Source organism: Alexandromys fortis, unplaced genomic scaffold (genome assembly GCF_014885135.2).
Source record: "Alexandromys fortis isolate MF-2015 unplaced genomic scaffold, M_Fortis_MF-2015_v1.1 scaffold_30, whole genome shotgun sequence".
In the NCBI taxonomy this organism is placed as follows: Eukaryota; Metazoa; Chordata; class Mammalia; order Rodentia; family Cricetidae; genus Alexandromys; species Alexandromys fortis.
In genome coordinates this window covers 13,523,084-13,543,254 of record NW_026067922.1, presented here as the reverse complement: position 1 = coordinate 13,543,254, position 20,171 = coordinate 13,523,084, and the positions used below count along the sequence as shown (strand labels likewise).

Genomic DNA, 20,171 nt, shown 5'->3' with positions numbered 1-20,171 from the left:
AGGGAGGGAGGGAGGGAGGGAGGGAGGGAGGGAGGGAGGGAGGGAGGGAGGGAGGGAAGATACCACGGAGGATGTACATTAATGAAGAAACATCCTGTGCTGGTTAGTTTTTGGTTTGGGGATTTTGTTGTTTTTTATTTTGTTTGTCAGCTTGACACAAGCTTGAGTCATCTGGAAAGAGGGAGCCCCAACTGAGAAAACATCTACATCAAACTGGTGTGTAGTAAGTCTGTGCAGCACTTTCTTGATTGATGGTTGATGTGGGAGTGCGTAGCTCATTGTGGGTGGTATCATCCCTGGGCCGGTGGTCCTGGGTGGCATAAAAAAGCAGGCTGAGCAAGCCATGGGGAGTTAAGTCATTAGTCGGTGTTCTCTTCAATTCTTTTCTCCAGGTACCTGACATATTTGGGTTTCTGTCTTGGCTTCCCTTCAGGATGGATTGTTATGCAGACGTGTGAGCCAAACAGTCCTTTCCTCCTCAAGCCACTTTTGGTCATGGTCTTTATCACAGCAAGAGAAAGCAAAGTGAGACACACACCATCTCCATGGAATAGAAGCCAGCAGAGTAATGATCCCAATTCTCAAATTGATGTATATCCTTAATATAATTGCTATTTTTTCATAAAAATAGGAAAGATTACTTTCAAATTCATGTGAAAATGCAAAGAAATCACTAAGGTTAAAACAGTTTTTTTATTAAAAAATACATAACATGAGAAGAATCAGTGCATGTAATTTTGAGAAGTTCTACAGTTACAACTGTGGTATTGGTGGAGGTGCTGATATATAAAGCAATGGGGCACAGAGAGAACCCAAAATACGCACGTATGGATGTGCCCAACTCACCTTTAGCAAAATGAAGGGACAACACCATGGAAGAAAGACAGAGCTATGAACAGCTAGGACAGAGTCACTGGACATCCACCGGGTACCAGGACATACCATAGAAACACACACACCACACAAAATCTCCCAGAACTAACACGCAAGTCACCAATACCCATCAGCATCCAGGAAAACAGGCCAAGGGCACATAGGATCTTTCTAGTTTATTGCCTTCAGCTGCATATCTAGAGATTAAAATTTCAGTGAAACAGAATTTTAATTTAAAAATCTCTCTCTCCCCTTTCTCTGTGTGTATATGTGTGTCTAAATGTGTGTATATGTGACAGAGCATGTCTGTATGGGTGAGTGTGTGTGTCTGTGTAAGTATGAGTGTGTCTGTGTGAGGATGTGTGAGTGTGTGTGTGTATGTGTGACAGTGTGTGTCTGTGTGAGGGTGTGTGTGTCTGTGTAAGTATGAGTGTGTGTCGGTGAGTGTATGTATGTGTGACTGTGTGTCTGTATGAGTGTCCGTATGTGTGTATCTGTGTGACCATGTATATGTGTGAGTGTGTGTGTGTGTGTGCACGCACACGTGCACATGTGTAAGGAAGCCAGAGGGTCAATATCAGCTGTCCAGCTGGATTGCTTTCTGCTCTTCTGGTTACTTGTCTCTCCCTGCAGCTGGCGCTCACCTGGTGAGGCCATAGCCACGAACCCAGCTCCACCTCCCCAATGCTAGGCCCAGTTTTTATTTTTATTTTCTATATGAATGCTGGGGACTGTAACTCGGGTCCTTATGTGTCAAGCACTTCACCAGCCAAGCCACCTCCCTGGTGCCAAAATACTGAAGATTGCCAGACTGCCTATAAAGTTTGTTATGATCTCCCCATCCTACAGCCACTGAGCGAGTAACAAGAGAGCTAGGCTCAGGCTCGGCCACTGTGTGTCTCCTACACTAGGACCTCCAGAGCTTTGCCCAGTAGGCCAATGCAGCTATATGATTGGAAGTCTACAGTTTATCCAAGCAGATTGCTGGAGCATGGCCGGGTCAAGGTTGGGAATGGGCCTCCTTCCTATGGGCTGACTTTATAGGTGGCTGTTCGGGAATTCTTCAGGGAGAGTGTGTGCCAAGGTCCCGTCTCAGGACGCACTCTGCTGAGCCTGCATTTGGGGGATATTATCAGACATGTTTCTGATATTGGAAGCAATGACAGTTAGGTAGGTCACCATGTATACCTGCTGTTGAGATCGTCAGCCCATACCCAGTTTCCTGTGGAAGTTCCAAAGACTGAAAAGGCTGCCATAATAACTTCAGAAGGTGAAAGGGAAACACCCTGGAGGGTGACAGCCAGTGGGTGCTTGGAGATGTATTGGCATCACTGTCTGGCACTTGTGCCCTCGGTGTGGCTTTTCAGAGCAAGGGACTAAGTGCTGGCCCCTGGGGTGGCAGGAAGTAGGCATTTCCAGAGGTCATCTGTAAATGGAGCATTTCCATCCAGTCGTCCCTCCCTGGCTCCCTATCTCTTTTTCTCATTTCTCCAGCCCACTTTACAGGAGCGGATAGTCCTCAGAGGGTTGTGTATTTGGAGCATTTAGCGAAAAAAAAATTCCAATTTCATAAACCACTAGAAGAAACTAGAAAAAAGAATGCCTGTGTCAATCCGCGAATGTAAAAATAGTTATAAATTCTCTCCCACTCTATTGTTCCAAGTTATTTTTTTAACTGCTATGCCAGTTAGAGTTTTTCCCAATCTCCTGATTTTATATTTTATAACATTTGATAAAAATGGCTCATCAGGCCTTGGGGCCAGAAGATGCCTTGAAGCCAGTTTGTTAGAATAGGGATTTTCAAAAACGTCTTCACCATTTTGAATACCTCACAGCACATGGGGTCTCCAAGAGAGGCCCCCGGTTCCCAAGGCGGGAGAGAAAGGAACATGGTTGAGGGTAAAGACACTGCCCAAGTAAAGAAAGAGTGTGGTTATTCTGTTAAAAAGGGATTGATGCTAGAAATAGGCCTAGAAGAGGTTCAGCCTACTGAACTACAGAGGCCACTTGAGGTGAGACACGTGATCTGAAAAACTTAAGCAGGTCAATGTACCTGTTAGCTAAATCACTTGATAACAGAAAATGTTAAACAGTAGTGTGTATCTTAAAAGAAGGGTTCTATTCATTTACAGCAGCACCAGGTTTGAGTCTACACTCTGAGGCTGTCATTTGTAGCTCATCTAATTTAAATTCCCTCAGAAGCTTTCCCACAAGTGACCACCTTGTACTCGTGACCTAGAAAGCATCTCCTTGGGATGAGAGGAATTGGTAAGAATGGTGTCACCAAAGAGGCTTCTAGGTGTGGACTTCAGACATGCTTCAGCTCTCCAGGTGCAGCCAACCCGACAGGAGTAACGACCTTCCACAGAGACACACTCCCTGCCTTTAGACCTCACTACTGAAACCCTGCCCCGCCCCCATCTGGCAGGGTCCAGCCAGGGAATCGGGATTCCCCAGGAGCCTCATGCTGGACCTGGTACCAGCCAAAGGGAGAACATGCCTCCCAGGAAGAGAGTTCACACAATTCTGACAGTTATTCAGGTCACACTGCAGAGGGCTGGAGCAGAGACGGTAATGGTTGTGACCAAGGCTGCCCCTCACTTAAACCTAACTCTCTTTTCCGGACTCTAAAAACAGACATCAGGGGCACTGGACCCCTTTCTTTGTCCCTCTTCCCAATATGGCCACAAAGAACAAACCTCCTCTCTCTGATTTTCATAATTGTTTGCCTCTTTGATTGGCATATTGAGGACACGTAGCCAAGCCTAGCTTCTTAGGACTGACAGGACCCAACCTTGAACCTTAACCACCACCCATCCTGAGATGTGAGAGCTGGAGGCTCAGACAGTGAGACCCACAGGGTCACGGTCAGCAGACCACTGCAGAAACAACAAGACCCAGGCTGAAGGCTCAGCACTGAGGGCTCTTAACACATAAGTCATTGAAATCTCGGCACATCATGTTAGGTTGGCATAGAGACCTAAGGTCTACTGTCCTCACCAGTACTGCTGAAAGACTTGAATCCGATCACATGTGTTCCCCCGAGTGCCCATTCTACTACCTGGATGACTCCAACAGGGGAACTGAGTCACCCAGCAAGTCACAGCAGGGGTTAGTCCCTACAGCCTAGGACACAAGCTCTTGTGGAGACTTCATCTCTCGGTCCCTTGACTTAAGATCATTCTCAGATAGATTGCATGTGAGCTTCTGAATCCATCTTCCCACTGGGATGAGGCAAAGCCTCCTCAGTCAGTTGCAGCTCACACCAGTTTAACAATGGTTGGCCTTAGACTCCCCAAACTGGCTGGTATGCCCTGCTCAGCATATCCCCACGAATGTAAAGCTCTCTGCACTGAATATCTGTGTCTTTTCACACAATACTATTGCTTTAATTTGGATTTGAAATATGTCCAATAAACGCATGTATTAAAGGCCTGGTGAGAAGCACCAGTAACTACTGAGATATGATAGGTAGTCTCTTTACTAGGACGGGCCTAGTGGAAGGAAATTGGGTCATCTGGGCAAGGTTTTATTGATGGGTACCGGGAACCTCATCCTCCCCCCATCTCTCTCTCTGCGTCCCCTAATCAGATGAGCAGCCTCCTCCATCAGCACCCCAGCTACAATGTGCTATGCTGCTTGAAGACCCAAAGCAACAAGGCCAAAGCACTGAACTCTTGGAAACCATGAGCCCCAAATAAACACTATTAAATTGATTCTCTCAGGTATTTGTGATAGTCATGGAGAGTTGGCTAATACAGCCACTGAAGGACTTGAGGTAAGAAGAGAGATGGTCCCTACCCCACCACACACACACACACACACACACACACACACACACACAAAGCTCATCGGGACACGTCGGCACATTGACCGTAAGCTTCTTATTCTGGAGACTCCATTTCAAGGTCAGCTTTATAATACAGAGATGAAAGCTGATTAATTCTGTGCCTTAATCATTTTCTTCTTAGAATTCATTATTCGGGTGTTTTCTGGATGATGGGAGTTCTTCAGTAGCCATTCCCCATCTTTATCTCCTGGGTCAGTATCTCCTATACGTTAAACCCTGCCTAAAATCACGTGGCTTTCTATCTCACTTTGCCAACGTTCCTTTAATTGTGTTCGCAGCTCTTTCCCGCTGAGGTAGAGCTGCGCCCCTGAAGGTGTTCCTGGAAGCGTGTCATTTCCATTGGGATGGTATCTTTTATTCTAAAAACCCACAGTTGCTATTTTGAGAGCTAATTGTGCGGCATTGAATATGTGCAGCGCCGGTTCGTTTAGAAGGAACGCATCCTTAAATTCCAGCGTCTGGGTTAAGACACACCTGTGTGGAAACACGAAGTTCCAGCCAAAAATAAGGGAGGCAGAGCGGGAGGAAGACTGAGAAGCACCCAATGCGGGGCGAGGAAGTGGATCTACCTCCTGATGCCTTCCCTGGGCTTTGGACTTTTCACACAGAGGAGGGAATACATGCTCCAAAAGATGACTGAGAAGATAAGGGTAAAACACAGAAAAGAAGCCACAGAGAATGTTGCTGAAAGTCTACATGGAGATCAGATTCTGACAAGGCTTGTTGGGTGAAAGGAAAATTATTTGCTTACCCGCTAAGGCCAACACGGAAAGCAAATAGGGTGTTTTCAGAGGCCTGCACCACCCTCCTTCTCAGCCCCAAATGCCACTGAAGAGCTGAAACCTTCTGCGTCCTACCACAGAGACAAACAGGGTCTCATCCTAGCCAGGAATTTGCTTTAAATAACTGTGGTCAAACTACAGTCTCCATCAAGATGGGTTTTTAAGTCCGTCTCGGAAACCTATTTCAGAGGGACAGCGATATTTTTAAGACAGAAGAAGACACGATTTGGTTTTTAAAGTATATAATAACTCAAGAACTTGGGCTTTTATGCCGTGTTCAAATAGCAGGATTCAAAATAACAGACATGTACGCATCACAAACATCCCCTTGTGCGATCTCCCCTAAAAGACTGGAAGTGAAGTTAAGCAAAATATTCATCATGATTGTCCCTTCCTTGATGGTAGAGCCCACAAGCAATTTTTCTTGGGTGAACTTTCCAAAACTTTCCACATTTAAACATGTTTAGAGTACTTTAAAATACTTCTGTTATTTTACCCACCCACCCAAATCAAATAAGAAACAATAACGTTCGCAACCCAAAGACAGTATCTCTCTGCAAACTGCTGAGGAAATTTCAGTGACAGCATCTATCTGTCTGTTCTGTCCCCACAGGTGAAAATCTCTGGTGTCCTTAAATCTATGGAAACCCCTCCACAGAGCCTAAGGCACTGCCGTGTTAACTGGGAAGCTTCCATGAGAGGCACACAAGCAAAACAGGCAACTCTGGCTACATGCCCCGCAGTACCATGTAGACTAAGGTGCCTTGTTTTGGACTCTGACAAAAGCCACATGTCCCCTGCCTGAGAACTCCTCCGCTCAGCAGCTTACATTCTCTGGATAATGCTCTGGTTCTCGTGTTCATACAGCCCAGGCCCTGGAGGTCCCACTCAGCCCATGAGCGGCGAGAAAAGAGTATCAACCCAATCTACCCCAGTCCCCAGGCACTGTGTAGGTCTTTCCAAATATTCACCTGGAATCTCTTCAGCAGAAGTAACACATGCACAAGCACACACACATGCCCCGCCCCCAGGTAAGTCCTGGAATCTGCCTAAACCTGCAGCTTCTCCATGTGTGGAGGAGAAAAGTGTTTACCCAGCTAGGAAACGTGCATGTGGATGTGCTGTGTTATTCCGTTCACAGAACAGCAGAGCCCTTCAAAGTTATAGGAAGCTGTTGGGTCGGTTCCTTTACCCTCACCCGCTCCCCACCTCCCCCCACCTCTGCCCTGACCCCACTTCAGCTTTAATGATAGACAGGGGAAGACGGAAAGAAGAGTGACAATAAGCTCCTTTGTCAAAGGAGAGAATGGCCACAATAATGTCCCTTGCAACTCTCCTGGTCCCCTGGTGTTAATGAGTCTCATTAGGATGTGCAGGTGGGTGACCCCAGTCCCCGAGATGCTAGTGTCCAAAGGCCTGGGGGAGAAAGCTGGGCATCCACTAAAAAGAATCTGCAGTGGTTGGTGTCCTGTCCTCTTGCCTCTTTGTGGGAGGCAGAATCAAGGGAAGGCAGGCGCACACCTATAGGTGTGGCTTGGCTCTGGTTTAGCTCTGCTCCGATAAGGCCATTCCCAAAGCACAATTCAGTCTCTCAACACGGGTCTGTTGTGGGAGTTAAAATGGAAGTGATCAGGCTTCATGGATCCCATATTGACGAGATAAGCAACTCTTCACTCACTAGGTCAAAACTGCGGCTTAGAGAGGAAAGGGAATACCAAGGTCTCCCAAATGGTCCTCCGCCTGCTCCTAGTTCTGCCGCCAGCTTATAAAGAAGCATGTTTGGGGTGGGTAGAGGCCTCCAGTGGTAAAGGGCTTCAGCATAAGCATGGATGCCTGAGTTTGGATTCCTACTGCCCACATCAAAGCCTCATGTGGCAGCATCTGCTTGAAATGCCAGCACTGAGGAGAGAGAGGGAGATCCCCAACATATAGGGCCTTGTGATGTTCCTCAGATAATCTCCTGTACCATTCCTGGGCTGGCAAGGGTCTAGGCCTGGAAGGATCCAGAATGAAAATCAAATAGTCTTGGGATGCAGAAGAAGCCTCGGGGGAGATGGAAGACCTCCTGGACTCAGGGAGTGAAGGAGGAGCTGCAGCTTTCTCAACTTTCCCTTCTCTAATCCCAAACTCCAGCATCAGACCTCAGCTCTGCCTGGTGCTGTCATCCCAGGTGGAGCGTTGCTTTGCCCCTAACCACCATGCCACCTTCGAGTTCACTTGGGGATCTGGCACCAGAAGGTGGCCAAGTCCACAGCTTACACCCCTTCCCTGGTCATATGAGAAGCTGCCAACTGTGATACCTAAGCAGGCTTCAAACCATCTCCTGCAGGCCCTGCTACACCCTGAGCACCTGCTCATCAATACCTTGAAAAAATTACTCCCTAGCACCTGGTAGGAACTGGGGTGTGAGTGAATGTGGCTGGGGTGGGGTGAAGGGAAAGGGAGGGGAAGTGTAGGCAGTGGTCTCAGTCTACCCCATGTTACCTGGAGATGCATGGGGCAGAGGAAGGGGAAGTATGAGTCATGTTGACCTGAGAACAGGATGCCCAGGACTCAGGCTTCAGAGGAAAGAGTAGGAGCAAGGATTTGGGGATCTGGGAATAAAGCAGGTGCAGCAGAGGGGTCCTAGGTGCCCCAATGTCACTCGTGTCTCTGGCCATTTGTGGTTAGCAAGACATTGCGGTTCCAATGGCTCTCACCCTATAGGCCAACCAAAAGAGGTCAATTACGTCAGAGACACACAGGTCTGTCCCCAAATCACCTACCTGTGGACCTGGTGCCCACTCCGATCTGTTCTCCCCTATATCTGTTAAAATCCCGCAGCCCATTTTCCGAGGAGCATCTGAAAGCAGCCACACAGGCCATGCCGCCTTTGAAGGAAAAGTCAGCCTGCCTCAGCTCAGTCACCCCACAGGGCCTTCCCACCTTGATCCTGACCTACAGCATAGGATGGAGATGTCTATAGATGTCACCTGGGTTGGGCTGGATTGGACTGGACTGGACTGGACTCCTGGGGTCTAGAGCAAATCTAGGACTCAATGACGAATGCACAGAAATGGTTAAGATAAACACTTTGAAAAATGGAGATGGAGCTACAGAGGAGAGGTTAGCAAGGCCCAAGGACACGAGAGAAGCAGTATGGAGGTTAGAGAAACCACAGGTGACCTCCTCTACCTGGTCATAAAACGGAAACCATGGAAACCACGAGGCCATCGTTTCCAGAGGGGTCTGTGAAGAACACTGGAGTCGTGTAGACCACTCACTGATTATGTTGTGGGAAGCCTTTAAGTGTTTGTAGAATCGCTGACAAGACAGGATGTGGCAGCGGCAGTGAGACTGGACCTTCTCTTCTCCAAGGAGCCAAGTCCTTGACACCAGAGCCAAAATTGATGATCTGAAAGTCAGATCATCACTTGGTGCCAAATGATAGCCCTAGAGCTGGTCTGTCATTGGGAAAGTTTGCAAAGCTGGGGCTGGGGTGGAGTTGGGCAAGGCTCCCATCTTCGTCTGGAAAGGAAAAGGGTCCTGGGTAAGTTTCTCCAACTGACTGTGCCAGTAAAAGCTTGGCCTGACCACTCCCAGGGCCACTTCCAGCAGAGAAGGCCCAGTTCTCCAAAATCTAAGTGTAAGCACTCAGGACTCAAGGTGGCCCAGAACACCAACCCAGCAGCCTTAGGGACTCACTTTCTTCCCTTGGCCTCCTCTGTTTGCACAAGTTAGGTCTGCCATACACACAACCCTCAGCAACCAGATTGGTCTGCGCTGGTGGCCACAGGGAAACACCACTGACAGACTGTTTCCCCCGCACATATTGCTTCCCACTGTGTCCAATCTAAGAGACGTGCCAGGCTTGGGTTCCCGACAGGCCCTTCTCTTGGCTTCCAGAGGGTTCTCTGCTCTGCATAGTCATTCCTTAGTGCACGAATGACGAGAAGACTCCATGTCTCTTCCTCTCTTGAGGGTAAACATCACCAGCCAAGGGACCCATCCTGATGACTTTAATTGTTCTCACCCCCATCACCAAAGACAGTTGCACTGTGGGATAGTACTTCAGTACACGAGCTATGGGTCAAGGAGCATAAACCGGTCTCTAGCATTGACCTTGCCATCAGCATCCTCCCTCTCCTCTCCTGCAGGCACCTCTAAGTAGTCATGACCCTGGCTTTCTCTCTTTCTACAATTTCTGCAAAAAGAAATCAGGACCTGCATTAAGCAGGAAGCATAGTAAAAAAAAAAAAAAGTTCTGAGAGCTTGGGTCTCCTACACAGGGTTGAGATGGAATGAGGCCTAAGATAAGTGTCAAACTTCAAACTTTCCCAAGAAAATCCCAGGGAGAGTGAAGAGCTGGGCAGAAGGAACTATTAATGTACAAGGAGGTAAGTGTATCACAGGGTCACTGCTAACACATACTGTAATATTCTTTTCATGCTTTGGGTAAGCATTGCAGAGCCTTGCGAAGCAGGAACCTTGGAGGATCCCACCCAGGGAAAGTGGACCCAATGCTGAGTGTCTGGTTCATTGCCAAATGTGACTAGTCCCAGTTTTCAACCAAATTAAATCACACTAAATCAACAGACACAAAGGCCACCTCTGCAACTGGAGGAGAGAACTTAGGATGCTGTTGAAAACAAAACAAAACAACCCCTCCCCCCTCCCAAAAAAAAACCTAGAGAGTTCCTTGGAGAGAGAAGAAACTCAAAATACATTGAAGATTGTTTAAAGCCCCAGATTAGAGGCATTGGGTCTAAGGTTGGTTGTCAAATTGGAGTCCACAGTTAAGAGTCCCTGATAGGAAGGGGAGCCCACAGCGGGGTCTACAGGGAAGGCTCCACAAACATAGCAGCTGAACCAATAGCTAATGGAAACTTTAGAGAGAAGAAAACAAGATTCTCAAAAAAAAAAAAAGCCATTTTAGCATTTTAGACACTTCATGGAAGTAGTCATTAACAGGACCATAACTGTGAGTCCATTCTGAGACTCTTGTTCAGTTCCTTCCCAGGCTTTGGAGGCTCCAGGCTGAGGAGCAGAGGAAATGATTGTCTTCAGACCTCGGTGGCCACCCAGATTCTTGGTAGGAAGGATTGGGCCACAGGAAAAAGAGAGATGGGGAGGATATAAAGCAACGGACTCATACCCAGAGACCTATGCTCACTACAATAGAAACATTTGAATTCCCGTGTTTATTGCTGCTTTATTCATTATAGCAAATAATTGGAATCAACCCTATTGCCATCAAGAAATGACTGGATAATGACCATTTGAGGGGTGGGAGTGTGTGTGTGTGTGTATATGTGTGTGTGAGTGTATGGAGTATGTGTGAGTGTGTGTGAGTGTGTGTGAGCGTTTGTTGTGGTGTATGAGTGTGTGTGTAGTGTGTGAGAGTGTGGTGTGTGTATAGTATGTGAGTGCGGTGTGTGTGGTGTGAGTGTGTGTGAGTGTATGAAGTGTGTGTGAGGGTGTGTTGTGGTGTATGAGTGTGTGTGTAGTGTGTGAGTGTATATGTGTGTGGGGGTATGAGAGTGTCTGTGTGTGGGGTGTGTGAGTGTGTGGTATGTGTGTGTGTGTAGTGTGTGTGAGAGAGTGTGCGGTGTGTGTGTGAGAACTGCAAAGCTCAAAAGAATATTAAAGTTGAAAACTTTGCAGGAAACTGGAAAGACTTTGAATATATGATATAAAGCAAGGTCACACAGTCTCAGAAAGAAAGAAACCTCATGTTTTCTCTCACATGTGATATCTAATCAATAATACATATGTAAACAAATACCCACGTGGGCACAGTAGAACAAGAAGGCAAAGAATAATAAATGAGTAACTATAAGGGGATGAGGAAGGACGGAATGCAGGCGGTGGACATGAGTTATGAAAGGATATGCTTTTCTTTGTCTTCATTCTGCCATGAAGCTTGTGGATTGTGTGACAGAGAAATGTGTATTCGATAAGGGAAGTATAAAATTTAATCTGAAGTCTCACAGCTTCCATTCTAAATACCAGTTCTAATTGTATATGCATTCATTAAGTTGTAGAGTCTTTGGGTCTGGCTAATTTTTGTATCTGAGGTTTTTTATTTATTTCCAAGGTTTTTTTAAATAATAAAATCAAATAAGAGGAAGAAATTGACTCAGATGTTCATGAAGGGCAGGATCTGCCTGCAGTAAAGGCCCACAAGCTGTAGGCTCAAGAAAAAGCAGAGATTTTGCAGGAGGGACAAAGAACCCCTTTTCTTTTGGGGGACACAGTGTCTTTTCTTAAGATCATCAACCGATTGGATGAGGCCCACCCACTGAATTTCTCATGGAGAACTGATTGAATTGACCATCTCCTCTACAGAACTCACTCACATTAGCCTGGTGTTTGACACAGTATTTAGTGAGATGTACCGGCTTCGTGGATATACAACAAACCTCACAAAGGGCCCGGGCCTGCCCTCTTAACCTCCATTGCCTTCACTAAAAGAACTCTGCACTTAGGAAGAAGTATTTAGCAAATAGTCGGCATATGAAAAGATGGGTGGCTCTGTGGCTCACTTCAGTCACTGGGAGAGAAGCTGTTGTGCACTAGAGATAGTATTCCAATAAAAATCCACTGGTTTGGCTGGTCCTGACAGAAAACAAATGGATGTTGGCAAATAAAAACACTCATCCATTTTTTGAGTCTTCCTCTTTGGACCCCAGAGGCCAGCAGCATCCACAGTCCAGGCCAACTGTCCCACCCTGCCCAGACTCGCACCTGGAAAAAGAAGCCCACATGTAGAAGGCAAAATGAGAAAGGGTGGGAGACCCGACCTCCTGCCGGAAACTGGCCCCTGCTGCATCTGTCTCCGGAAATAGCCAAGGCCTAGAGGAAGCCACCACAGGTGTCCCCCCAGAACCAGGGAAAACATCACAGCAACCCTATTTGGTTCCCAAGGTTCTACAAGCTCACTTACAAATGTCACTTACAAAACCAGATAGTGTTTCTGCTAGTCCTTAAATCCAAAGTGTCCCTAAGAAAGGACTCTCATTATGTAGGTGTTTGCTGGAGACTCAATGTTGTATGTAGACTCAATGGAACCATCTGAATGTGATTCAGATTAAAGAAATAAAAATGATATGAATTCCAGATAGAATTATTCAAACAACAGAAGATAAAGTGGAGGCCCAGGGAGACCAAGGGTGGGTTCAAGGTCACAGAGCTGACTGGCTAAGGGAAGGTTCAAGGTCACAGAGCTAAGAGGTCCTGGAACCTAACCCTCCTCCTAGCCCCCGGCAGACATTCAGAGTTTCCACTGCGATCTGCCAGCCTGGGGGAAAGCTACAGTCTGCACACTAATAAAAGCGAGGAACTAGTCTGTATCTCAAGGATGTAAAAAGGTTTCCCAGTCTAACAGTCGAACCACAGTGTAGACCAGAGATAAATTCCATGATTCTCCCCTTGCCAAAACCAGTATTTATGGCATCTGAGTGAGTGCTAAATTACCAGTTGCCAGCAAAACATGTGCCATCTCTGCATTCGCAAACTCTCCATCACCTCCAGCGCTCTCGCCGTAATCCAGTCTATGGCAAATTAGTTTATGATATTGGAGGTAATTTAGCCAACGGGCTAATATATATTATACTAATATGTGTGCATGGTTGCTAATTACACTGAATTGGGTCTGATTCATATTGATGGCTCAAGAAGCCACTTCAAAATAAATGCCAGCCTTATCTCCCAATCCAAGTTGATCTTAGAAATGTATGAATATGGGGTGCCGTCTACCTGAGCAGACATTCACTTACCCATCCAAGGATGCAGGGACAGCCAACTTCAAAGGGAGCAGAAGGTCCGATCTGCTGAGGACAAAGAAAACATGCTCCTCAGAGTTCACTCTCACTGAGACAGAATTTTATCCTAACTAAAAGACCCTGGGTTTCCTAAATAGAACAGAAATTGTGCAGACCTTTGGCATGATAGCAACCGGAACAATGTTCTGTCTGGGAGATGAGCCTCCAGCACTGAGATTCACACTTGAACAGGGCCAAGTCAGATGATGAGGACATCTTTATCTCATTAACCCCGGCCACCAGCCCATGTCCTCATGCTCCAGGAAGTCCCTGCAGACTCTGGTCTATGAGGCAGCTCAATAGGAGACACCTTGGGAAAGGGTGTTCAGGAACAACCAAGCTCTTGAGTCTGCACAATTTCCTCTAACTCTGATACAATACCCTGTGGGTTCAGAAACAATTGGGACCTTGGCAGTGCTGGGGAGTTGAGATTGCTCTTCCTGCCCCTTAGAGCCCGTTGCCTGTCCCAGATGGTAAATCCCTTCCTCCTTTGCTTGTACAACTACACTTAATGTGCATTTCTAGGGAGCATGACCCCTCTAGAAGCCTTTTCTAATCATCTTCCCTTCCCAGTACAGCCTTCTTGGACATTTTTGCTGTTGTTCAATTGGGTTTATTTTGTTTTGTTTTTAATCTGGTTGAGCACGAAGAACTGGAACCTTGTTGGACTTAGCTTCTTCGGCATCTTAGCATAGCATCCGTTGCTTTTGCCTCAAGCCCTACAGAAAGAGGCACAGGGGTCCCTTCTCACTGTCAATAGAAAACTGACTGTCATAGCAGCCCCGCTCCAAGACAGCAGAGTGAATCTGTCAATCATCTCAAGTCCCTACCCCACAAGCTCCGCCCACCACTCAGCCAAAGCCTCCTTTCTGGGTGGGAATTCTCCCTGATATTCTCAGGAGATGTATGTTTCTCTGAGTTGCAGTTCTAAGAAAAACCAATTATGAGAATGGGAAGACCAGAATATGATTATAATCTTCCTGTAAGAAATAGACTTAGTGATCAGGATATTATGAGTTCCATGGAAACCGCTAATTCAACAGCAAAGCAGGAGGAGGATGTGCCCAGCAAGGAGTTCATGGCAGAGCCTAAAAGCTGTGGAACCCAGAGGCAGCACTGATGACTGCAGTGAGCTACCAGACAGGCTCACGGACCTGCCACAAAGTTAAAGAAGGGCATTGTTGTTTGGTCTGCTCCTGGCACTCACCATTAATGCTAATAAAATAAATATTAATATGTTTATACACAGACTATACTTTCCATAAAGCTTATGGAGGCTGTTCCAAGCACAAAGAAGTTTTGGAAGGAAAATAAACCCTTAAGTTGGCAGTATTGACAAAAGATTCTGCCCAAGGCTGCCCACGATGCCAGTAGATGCTTGTGTTATATCATTTGAAAAACACCCAATACCATTCCCTAGTGTTTTCTAGCATTTGAGGATGTGCTGTGGGCTACTTTTCCTTCTTTCTCTTTTTTGGATTTCTTTTTTCAAAAGATGTGGAAAGAATACATCACCACTGTGGAATCCTTGTCCACAAAATCAGAAATTGACAAAGAATTCAAATTAACAGAATGACAATGATTTCAACAGCAGTACCCAATGTGGAGCCAGCAGACACAATATCAGAGCTTCAGCAGACAGGGAGCAGCCACAGAACATGATGCCTGAAGCAAAGGTGTTTCTGTGTGCAAACACACAGCTCTTGCTTGTGAGCCCCCTATTGTCCTGAAGTGTATGCATGGGCATACACACACACACACACACACACAAATAAATAAGTAAATAAATAAATAAACAAACAAACAAACAAATGACAGGTAGAAGATAGATAGATAGATAGATAGATGGATGGATGGATAGATAGATAGATAGATAGATAGATAGATAGATAGATAGATAGATAGATAGATAGATCACACAGTCCAGGAACACAGATTCAGCTTACCCGCAAATACTGTGTTCCAGTGTGGTATCAGTTTCACTAAGTTTTTATATTAAGAGGACACAGAAAGTCATAGATCAAGAGATGTCTCAAATACATCAGTAGAAACATCAGGTAGGGTGGCTGCCTCTGCTCTTGATCTCTGGTGTAATCTAGTGACATTCCTGACATTTGGGTTGGTAGAAGTCAGGGCTCTGTTTGAACATTCCGAAGAGAATGCACCTGACAGTCAAAGGACAGATGTTAGCCAAACTCAGCAGTGAGCAATAGGTGTCTATCTGGGGTGCTAAAGAAAGCCCAAGATAATTTGACTCCATACCTGCTATATTTCCAGCTTGGGCCCATTGACAGGGGTTTCTGCCCCACCCAGTCCCGCAACTGTTCAGTCCCAAAGAAACACACAGAAGTCTACATTAATTATAAACTGGTTGGCCTATTTGTTCAGGCTTCTTATTAACACATCTTAAATTAACCCATAATTCTTGTCTGTGTTGGCCATGTGTCTTGGTACCTTTTATCAGTGAGGCATTCTCATCTTGCTTCCTCTGCATCTGGGTGACCACTGCATACTGAGCCTTTCCTCTTCCCAGAATTCTCCTGTTCTGGTTGCCCAGCCTATACTTCCTGCCTGGCTATTGGTCAATCAGCATTTATTAAAGCAATACAAGTGACAGATCTTTACAGGATACAAGACCATTGTCCCACAGCCTGGGCCTGTGTCTTTAGTTACTTTTAGTAACTTTTTAGGTACTTTTAGTTACCACAGCTGTGATAAAACACCATGATCAAAGCAACTTATAGATGAATGTATTTAATTGAGGCTCATAGTTCCAGAGGGTTAGAGCAAGTCCATGACCTTCATGGTCCAGGCCATATCAACAGGAAGGCACATGGTACTGGGACAGTAGCTGAGAATGTAGATCCTGATCTGCAGTTGGCAGATGGAGAGAACTACCTGGGGAGGGTGTGGGTTTTAGAAACCTCAAAGTCCACCCCAGTGACACACGTCCTCCAACATAACTACTAATTCTTCTCCAGGGGTTCAGTGGAACTTACTGGGGACCTAGCATTCAAATGTGTGAGCTTATGGGGCCATTGCCTTCCAGACTATCATAGCCTGAAACACCGCAGTGAATCCCTGCCTAGTGATCTCACCCTTATCCACCTCTGCTGGTGGTCTGCTGCCGGGGTTCTCCAGGAAGCACAGTTGGGAGCATGGGGGTTTCTTATGGAATATCACCTGTTGAGGAGAGGGGGGAGGGCAGTGGCAGGGACAGAGGAGTGGGGTGGGGAGCTGGCAAACAGCAAGGAGAAAAGGCCAGCCTCTGCTCTGGGGATGCAGGACAAAGGTTGCCTTTTAGGACAGTTGGCTAAACCCCATGCCACCACTGTGTGGGGATGTGAGCTGGCCAAGGAGCAAGCCCATTTTTGAAAAGGGGAAGAAATAGATAGCTCTAGACCCACCAGAGAACAAAGGTGAACAAAAGCATGCACACAAAAAGTCGATAAATGTTCCCAAAGCTCTACTGAACTTGAACAGGTCCTTCTAAAAAAAAAAAAAAAAAATGCAAGAGAGGCTCCTAGACTCAAGAGCAGAGTGAAAACGTGTATCCAGGCCAGGCCTGGTGGTACGGGCCTATCATCATCCTACGTGGAAAGTAGAGGTCAGTCTGGGACACCTGAGATCCTATCATTAAAAACAGAACACAAGCTAAAGCCTGTGGACCCAGATCAGGGGGCAAAGCTTTCTTTGTCCAGCTTCTCCTCTGTGTACAGTTCAGAAGGTCACAGGATCCACAGAATCATGGGAACTTTGGGGAATGTGTCACAACAACGGAGCGGCAAATGTCAACACAGAGCAGTCAGTCAATCTGAAGTATCAATTGAATCTATAGGTCAATCTCTTTCTAGAATGGAAAAGTACAGGACTGTTGGTCCCAGGTTAGTGACATTAATTAGTGTATAGCAATCTAAACTATATATTTTCTACATCTCTTCCTGCAGTTATTTTCCATGTGTAAAGGCTTAAGATTCAGACACCGTGGCAGCTTCCTAAACACTCCCCATTTCAGACCAAGCAATTAAAAGGAAGCCCAGAATCTGCTGCCCCACAACTGCCTGGTTGCAGGTGCAATTAGACAGGGCCCCCATTCAGAGCAAGGTGACAGGTTATTCAGCGGCAGACACAGGGTTTCCCAGGCAACTCTGTATTTAATACTGTCCGCAGTCCTCAATGCTGATAAATAGTGGGAGGGACTCAAAGAAAATCCCCTTCCCAAACTAACTTTGCTGTGATGAAAGCCACTGGTTTGGTGTTAGGTCCCACTCATAACCGTGGGTCAGGAAAAGAAAGCCCCAGCCTCAGCCCAGCTTCCTCCAGAAGTCTACAAGAAACGGGAAACTGCAAACACATCTTGAATCTCCTGGTTATCTTGGCACTTGTCCCACGTAAGCCCATTCCGAATGTACCGTGCGTACATCATTTATTTCGCCAAGACCGAATCATCTATGTGCCAGGGACACGGATGTGAACGTGCCTAGGACCCGGTCCCTGCCTAGGAGCTCGCCATCTCTCAAGACGCACATCTGGAAATGAGCAGATGTGGTGAGGGGCAATCGCGGAAGAGATGCAAGGGCAGGAAGAAAGGGTACCCCATCTGCCTGGAGTAAACTCTAGGAAGGACTTCCCGGGGAGATGAATGCATTGAAAAGAGTAATAAACTTCCAGGCACAGGGGTGAATGGCCGTCTGAGAAAGAAACACCTGCCAATCAAATGTCAAGAGTGAGATGCAGGGGTGGGGTGGGGGGGGGAAGATGGAGGTGTGTGCCTAGTCCCAATAGGAGCTGGGGAAGGAGGATCAGGGGTTCAGGGTCATCCTCTACTACTTAGCAAGTTTGATTTTAATCAGGGCTGCATGAGACTTTGTCTCAAATATTTGAGTGAATAAATATTTTTAATTAAAGTAATTCTTTCATTTGTGTTTTATTTATGGACCAAACCTACACCCTCCTAAGTGCTAAACATCCTCTCTGCCAGAGTTTTAGCCCCAGCATTCTTTACTTATGTAAAGATTCTTCTTCTGTGTTAGTTAGGAGAAACAAAACCCAGACATATGTTTTAACTCAAAAGCCACAGAAATCCAAATACCAAGGTAATAGATTCTAAGCTGGATAATCAGCGATTTTATTAAATATAAATAGATGACATGCTATAAGTAAAGACAAACGTTGTCAGACTGAATTTACAAATAGCAAAGCCCAACGACTTGCCTGCACATAAGGGTACGACAAGTACAGAAGGGCAAAAGGGACAGGCACTACATGCCATGTAGTCGTGAAAACACAGACACCTGCCCGCAGAGATGCCGGTGCAGAGGAGATTTGCTTCCTGACAAAAGCAGGCAGAGACACAAACAGCTGTCAGCGGGGCTGGAGAGACAGCCCAGAAGCTGAGCACTGTGCTCTGCCAGAGGATCTGAGTTCAGCTCTCGGCCCCCATGCTGGGCTACTGACAATCTCTGCAACTTCAGCTCCGGGGCATCCTACACCCTCTTCTGGCCTCCTTAGACATCTGCATACACATGCAAGTACACACATGCACAGACATAAATACACATAGGTATAAATGAAAATGTAAAAATAAATCTTTAAATAAAAGTCAGTAGACATCAGTTAGAGATATTAGAGATAGAACGGTATAACGACATTAGCATGTGCAGAACGGCACACCCAGGGGCTAAACTACACCTTCACCTCTACTGCAGTCCAGTGAATGTGGCAACCATTGAGTGGCCCAGGTACCCAACAAGTGAGGCTGAATAGGACTTTCACACACAAACACACACACATGCATGCACACACACATGCTCACACACGTGTGCATGCCTAGACCTCAGCAGAATTTCAGGATTTCACCTTCCATTTTCCCCATCCTTCTCTGGTCCCCAATATTAACCAATAAACCACAGAGATTCACCCCAGTTTTCTCAGCTTCAAGTTCCTCCAGCCACGGGAGATACTCTCCAACAGGCCATTGTATTCGGCCCCTCCATACTAGCACTACCTTGACAGAGTTCGCTCCAAACATCCCTTTAATGCCGTGGTTCTCAACCTTCCTGGTGGTGCAACCCTCTAATACAGTTCCTCACGTTGTGGTGACCCCCAACCACAAAATTATTTCATTGCTACTTCATAACTGTCATTTTGCTACTGTTATGAATCTTAATGTAGACACCTGATATGCAGGACATCAGATATGTGACCCCACCCCCAAAGGGGTCATGACCCAGAGGTTGAGAACTTCTGCCCTTATATCTATCTTCCTGTCACTCCAGACAAAGAGGAGGATCTCTGTGCGATGGCACTATACGTCCTAGTCCTGGGTGGGGTGTGCACCAGTGAGAGACGTTGGCACGCAGTTCAGCCTTTATGCCAATGGTCATCTTCTCCATCAACTCTAAGCCCGCCTCCCTCCGATATGCTTCGCAATACCCTTCGGCTCCGTAGTGCTCCCGTTACATGGTGGGAGAAAGCATGAAAGGTGCCTCTTTCCATCCCAGATGTACAGGGAACAAATGCAGGGGCCTTGTACCAGAATATACCCCTGAGTGTCAAGCCGCCACCTCTGCATGATGACAAATGACTTGCTCGCCCTACTGGATGTCGTTACTTCTCCCTCAGGGAAATTGCTGCCCTGAACACATGTCAGTCCCCAAGGACATATAGTCACACGGAAATAGGAAGCCAGCACACGTTTCTGATGCCGGGGGCCAAATCAGCTGTTTCTGTGCCCTTCTGTGTTCACACCCGTCAGTCATCGCCAGTCCCACGGAAAGCCCGCCCTGGGCTGGTGCTGCAGGGGCCAGCATGAAAGGAAGGACTGGAGGGAGGGAGGGAGGGAGGGAGGGAGGGAGGGAGGGA

At 46.6% G+C, this 20,171-nt stretch overlaps 1 long non-coding RNA gene across 1 annotated transcript in view; it reads right to left on the bottom strand.

Annotated features, from left to right (window-relative positions):
• LOC126501332 (uncharacterized) overlaps window positions 1-20,171 on the bottom strand; it is a 112,839-nt gene that overhangs the window by 87,300 nt on the left and 5,368 nt on the right. The window contains exon 2 of the long non-coding RNA XR_007591645.1: window positions 13,263-13,313. This is a non-coding gene — a long non-coding RNA (uncharacterized lncRNA). The remainder of the gene's footprint in view (window positions 1-13,262; window positions 13,314-20,171) is intronic.